The sequence below is a fragment of the Nicotiana attenuata genome, chromosome 12, assembly GCF_001879085.1.
Source record: "Nicotiana attenuata strain UT chromosome 12, NIATTr2, whole genome shotgun sequence".
Classification (NCBI taxonomy): domain Eukaryota; kingdom Viridiplantae; phylum Streptophyta; class Magnoliopsida; order Solanales; family Solanaceae; genus Nicotiana; species Nicotiana attenuata.
Genome location: NC_032000.1, coordinates 2816149 through 2823044, shown reverse-complemented (window position 1 = coordinate 2823044; position 6896 = coordinate 2816149).

The following is a 6896-nucleotide window of genomic DNA, read 5'->3' as shown; positions in this document are numbered from 1 at the left end:
ATTTTGGAGAGGATTTTCGAGGGAATTATTGAGGTAAGCTTCTTGTACTCGTTTTTTTATCATAAATCTTGTTTCCCTATTGTTTTCCCACTTAGATTGTGTGGTGTTGAGGTGAAATTTGGGAGTTTGACGCTAGGGATTTGGAGAATGAGTTTTGGGGATTTGAATGGACATTTGGTATTGAATTTTGATAAATTTGGTATGGTTAGACTCGTGAGTGAATGGGATTTCGGGTTTTGTGACTTTTTTCGCATTTCGAGATGTGGACCCGGAGGCCGGATTTGAGCCGATTTCGGATTTTGGCTATAATTTAGTAGTTTTCTTGTGGAATTAATCCCTTTAGCCTATATTAATTGTATTGTATTGCTTGTGGCTAAATTCGGGATGTTTGGAGACCGATTTGAGAGGCAAAGGAATTTCGGAGTAGAGTTTTGCCGGATTGAGGTAAGTAACACTTTCAAACTTGGTTCTGAGGGTTCAAAACCACGAATTATGTGTTATATGATTGGTATTGACGTGATACACATGCCAAGTGATGGGCGTGCAGGCGTGCACCGTGATATTTGCAACCTGGTTGATTCCATGGCACTGTATAGTGATACTATCTTGTTGATATCCGTATTTTCATCATGTGATAAAGTAATTGAGCTGTCAATCATGCTAGATATCATGTTTAGGCTTTATGCCAGTACTGTTGGGACCCATAGTGGTCGTTTCTTGCTGTCACTTTACTATTTTATTGATATTTCGTACTCGGCCATATACATTCATTTCATATCATATCTTAGTTTCAGTTGTTATTTATTGATTCATCATATTATTTTTTTTCAGGCTAGTTTTCATGATATTTTGAGCTCGCGAGTGAGACTGGAGAGATTGATGACTGAGTGAGGCCGATAGCCTAATTATGAGTGACAGTTATGGGATTGGGATGCAAGCCGCAACGGTTATACTGATGTCATGATAGCGCTTGGGCTGTAGGAGCCCCTACGGAGTCTATACACACCTCAAGTGAGCGCGGTTGATACTATTGAGGGGTGGATCTTCCTTGGACATGGATCTTGTCCGAAGTACTTGATACCTGGAGATGTATCTTCTCCACAGGGCTAGATTGGCCTTCTTCGGTACTAGTGACTTATGGTCAGTGATGTATATATTTTGGGATGGATCTTCCCTGGCCGCATGGGCTATAGTACCGGGTGGTTGAGCATTGAGAATGTGAGCACACGAGGCTGACAACATGGTGCATCACATAAAGCATGTGCATTGGCATGTAGAAATAGAAGAGTATATTCTTCACATTGTTCAGATCTGATCTTTTTTACTGTTTGAGCTATCTATTTAATTTGAAAGCATGCCTATATTTCTACACTATTATTTCTATTGTTAACTGTACTGGTTGAGTTCGTCACTACCTTTCAGTCCAAAGGTTGGACTTGTTACTTATTGAGTTGGATGTACTCACGTTACTCCCTGCACCTCGTGTGCATATCCAGGCGCTTCTAGTCACGGCGGCTGCTGATTGAGGCATCAGAGTTCGGAGACTACCGAGGTAGCTGCATGGTGTTCGCAGGCCTTGACTCTCCTTCTTTATCTCTATCAGTATTTTAGTTTTTATTTCCTAGATACTGGAGTGGACTGTATTCCGGTTTAGACGCTCATGGACTCAGTGACACCCAGGTTTTGGGATAGATTGTATCACATTTTGGGTTGTTTCTGTTTTCAAAATGCTTCTTCTCAAACATTAATTGCTTCCGCCTTATTTATCTTTTAAGTGTTTTACTGTATTGAGATGTTGAGTGTTGGCTGGCCTAGTTCCATGGTAGGCGCCATCTCAACAGTTGATTTTGGGTCGTGACAAAACCACACAAATGTCATTGCGTTTTTAACCCTTAAGCTTTTAATATCACAAGTTTAAAAAGTCTTATTCTTTTTTTTTAAACTCTATATCGAGTCAAACTACCTCGTCTAAATTGAAACAAAGGGAGTAGTATTTTCTCTTAGTCACAACTTGCTTTTTGTAACTTACTGAAGTGATACATGTCGTTTTCTGATTGGACAATCAATTAATTATATTGTTTTTGTGCATCCTTCCTTCCTAATTAAATTTTATAACAAAGCCACCCGCTACCACTTTTTCCATTTTCGCCATTTCTCCATCACTTTCAACCATAGACAATCTTATTTGTTTGCTAAAAGTTTGTGGTTATAGTAAAAATATGAAACCATACGTTTCCTCGTCAAAAAATACGTTTAAATTTTTCAGATCTTTTCTTGATCTATACAAAAGGGAAACTAATTAAAGAATTCAATTTAGTTGGATGGACAAATTATTTCCTTCTATATTTTCTATGTTAAAAGAATTTACAAAGACAATTTCAAATTTAAAATCAACGTAACATTATTAAAGAAACAATACATGTGAATGTGTACAATTAGGTAAAAAAAGATCTACTCTTCCCTTCAACGAAAAAAAAAACTTATTAGTTCATTAGAGAGCATCTTGTCTTTTTAATTAGAGAGCATTTCCGCCGAGAAAAATAATTAACATAATAGTACTAACTATTGAGGAAGCTTCTTCATATCTTTTGAAGAATGCAACCCTAAATAATCAAGAAGTGTAAGATCATCAAAGTGTGAAAATTAATGAATAAGTAATTTATAAAAATAAAATGACCCCTTTCCTTAATTAGTCAGCAAGCCTGTTCTCCACTATTAAGTCAATGAGCGCTTTACTTAAAACTCACATATAGACATATAGTTAGCTAGGTTAATTTGGTGTTTTGCTTTTGTACTTAATTAGCAAGTAATTTGGTTCGATGGATTAGGTTTTTTATAACCATTTAGTATTGGAAAAATGATATTATATAGCCGATCTCAAAATAATAGCCGAAAAATGTATANTGTCTATATATATGCTATATTATATATAAAAAAAATATACAAATTTTATACACTTTTTCGGTTATTAAATATAAATAGTTTCTGGCGCGGCTAAAAGTGAAAAAAAACCATTTAGTATTCGGAACTCACTGGTCCGACCAATTCGAAATCGCATCCCCTTAATACTAATTAAAGAGAAAAGCAATCTCTACCAAAAAAAATCATCACCTTGCTTCGAATCTAAAATCTCTACTTAGGGGTGAAGAGATCTTATTCATCTCGCTAACGGTTGGTAATGGCTAGTTCACTATGTTAGGATGGCAGCGTAATTGATTATTTTATGTAATAAAAGTACTTAAAGATCTTTCAAGAAGGGCAAAGTTGTACGTTTATTGCACGTTTTTTTTTTTCTTTTAAAATTTTTGCACGTTCTTACAATTACTAATTCGAGCATAAACCGCAAGATTGATGTTTGACTATCGTAATTTAATTTCCTTCTGCTCTTATTTTTTTTGATCTAATCTTTCATGGATTTTATATGTTTAATTTTATAGATCTGACTTCGAATACCAAATATTAATGCTTTGATGAGTTCTTAAAGCTATCTTACAAGTTACATGTTAAACTTCATCATTATGTGCGTAAGAGAATCATAAGACTTTTCTTATTTTTTTAATTACCACATGAATCACATCTTATTTTTTCAAAAAAAAAAAAAAAAAAATCATTTTCAACGCCTCCAGCTGTTATCGGAAGCAGCAATTCAAAATTCTATTGGTTTGGATTGAAAGCGATAATTTTATTCTATTTCCACATTTGGTAAGATGAGGAAATATAATCCAATTTTCAAATTTGAATTATACATTGCGCTACGTAACATTTTCACTTTAGATAGAGTGTTTATTCTGTTAATATGATTAATTATCTCTATCCAATGAATATCCAACTTCCTATTTTTGAACCTCTCTCTCAAATTACATATACAGTATAGGACTTGTATGATCTAAAAAAAGCTAATCCTTTTTTTTTTTTGACGGAAAAAGATAATATATTATAGAAACATTACATAGTACTAACAGATACATCCCTAGTTAAAGGGCAAGCCTCGAGGACATTTTCATTCCCCATTTCGGCTAAACTAAAACAAGCGTTAATATTGAGTTTTTTAATCAAAAACACATAACTACTTCTATCCATTGCTAGATTATTTAATACTATTGGCAATGGATTCACAAAAACATTCTTTTTCCTTGCATGCTTCAGTTCATCCTTGGCCAGTTTATGGGCCACCTTGTTTCCTTCTCGAAAATTATGGATGATCTTCGGGTGCTTCAGCTGGTGTATTAACCACCTACAATCAGTAAGAATAGAAGAGTAAGTCTTGGCATATGAATAATAAGCTTTGATAAGTTCCGTTGCATCTGTTTCCACAATTAGTGGTGAGAAACCATAATTGTGGGCTATAGAAAGACCTAATTTTAAAGCTTCTAGTTCAGATTGGAGAGGGGAAGATGATGGCTTGGAGTGTTGGAAACCCAAAAGCCAGTCCCCTCTATCGTTCCTAAAAACTCCTCCCATCCCTCCTAAGTTTGAGATGTCTTTGAAGGCACCATCTATATTATGCTTTATAAACTTATGGGGTGGGGGGGGGGGGGAGGGCGGCGTTTGTGCCAAGCAATGTTTATAGAGAGGGAATGGGAAATAATAGGTTCCCTAGTTGTGTAGTAGAAGTACTCTTGAGCTAAGGAGACTGCATGAGAGTTATTGTATTTGAGAGACAAGTTATTGTGGTTGTTGTTATTCCTATTTGACCATATAGACCATATGACAAAAGGGAAGAGATATTCCCAAGATAAAGAGGTATAGGAGGGATTTGTGCAGATGTTCCTGGCCTTGAGGATCCAATCGCTAGGGTTTTTTGTAGTGGGAAAATTTTTACCTAAAGATGTCCAGAAAGAAATTACCGAGTTACAATGTAAGAAAATGTGTTCAATAGCTTCTTCCCCATTTTTGCAAACTGGACAGATAGGGTCGATATTTATGCCTATATGATGAAGGTAATGGCGGGTAGGGAGTCTATTGTGTTCCATAAGAGAAATTTTATCTTGTTGGGACATTTGGATTTCCAAACCCAATCAAAGTCAATTAACTTATTGACACTAGGGTTGATAAGGTTATTACATGACTTAGTAGTAAAAATACCATTTGGAGTCAGATCCCAATAGCAAGAGTCGTGACTATTTCTATTAGGCTCAAAAGAAAGAATGACATTCTGAATGTGAGAGGGAAATACAAAAGATAATTTAGAAAAATCCTATCTGTCACCTAGCCAAAGATTTTTTATACTAAGTTGTTCTGCAGATAAGGAGAGGGGACCTATTAATGTTTTCCTGAGGGTAGGGGAATTTGGAATCCAATTGGATTCCCAAATGTTCAGCGAAGAATTTGAATGAGGAATTCATTTTAGACCATTGTTGCAAACTTCCCGACCCTTAACAATACTTTTCCAGATGAAGGAGGTGTATTTTAGGTTTTTGAAGAACCATAAAGAGAGGAGAGAGTTTGAGACCAAGGAAGTAAAGGATTGTGAATAATTCTCCATGACAGACTAGCTAGGGTTACAAGGTTTTTAGCCTTTGCTGCATGAATGCCAATACTCCCGTCCTTTTTGTCTTTTGTTAGGGTGTCCCAGGGCAATAGGTGAATTTTTCTTGATGTGGTAGAGGAACCCCAAATGAACATTTTCTGAAGTTTGTCAATACTTTTAAGGATCTGGCTAGGTAAGTAATTATAGAGCATGACATGATTTGGGATGCTATTGAGGGAAGCATTTGCTAAAGTGGTCCGGCCTGCCATATTAAGGAATTTTGATTTCCATGAAGCCAGTTTGGCCGTCATTCTGTCGATAATGAATTGATAGTCAGATGGTCTAGGTTTTGTGTTTGTTATTGGAAAGCCAAGGTATTTACCAAAAAAATTGCTGAGTTTTACGTTGAATAGGTTGGACAGCTCCTTTTTGGTGAAAATTGGACAATTTTTCGAAACAATGAGCTTGGATTTATCTAAGTTAATCTTTTGACCTGATAGGGTGCAGAAGGAGTGTAGGCAACTAAGGATGGTGTTTGGGGATCTGTTATCCACATTACACATTAAGGTAAGATCGTCCGCGTAGAATAAATGAGATATTTTATAAATGAGATATTTTTTTTTGTTATTTTTCTATTATCTTTGTAGTGTTGTTTTTATTTTGTAGGAATATAAACATAGGAAGCAAAGCCGTTGGAAGAGTGCAAAAGCAAGTTAGATGGTGAGAACTAAGTGTGGGGTGCCCACACAAAAGACCATGCTTGGGGGAAGTCTGAGTACCTCGTGAGCCACTATTGCTTCAGCCTTTGGCCTTTCAGGGAGTTTCTTGACCACCCCTATTATTATTTTGCTTTGTTTGTGCATTGGGGACACTGCACTCTTTTAAGTGTGGGGTGAAAAAATTTCTCTATATAATTAGTAGTAGGATGTTAGAAAAATGTTAACTTCTTATTTTTATTTTTGTAGTTGAGTAGTATTTTAGTAGCTATGAGAATTGAAAAATTTGGACTTTTCCCGACGATGGATCTCCTAGACAGTTTTCTTAAGGGATTAAAATCTAAACAAAAAACATAAAAATATGTCTTTTAGCTTTCTTTAGGTAGTAATAATCCCCCATGGTTTTTCTTTGTGCCTCGGTTCTTTTCCATGGGATGTAGTTTGAACCGGGTAGTAGTTTTTCCTTTTATATATTTTTTATATTTTTGAGAGTAGATTAGGAATTTAGGGAATAAATGGAGGAAGAAAGATGAGATTCCTAGGCACCTTGACTTGTTTGATAATAACATATTTAGGCTTTGGCATGTGTAGTATCTTCCCTATGATTTGAAATTATTGATGATGCCTTGCTTACTTGGATAGCATGTTTTGTGGCGCCTATGTCTCGTTTTCTTGACTTATGTTCACTTTGTGCTTAATGCTTAATATCT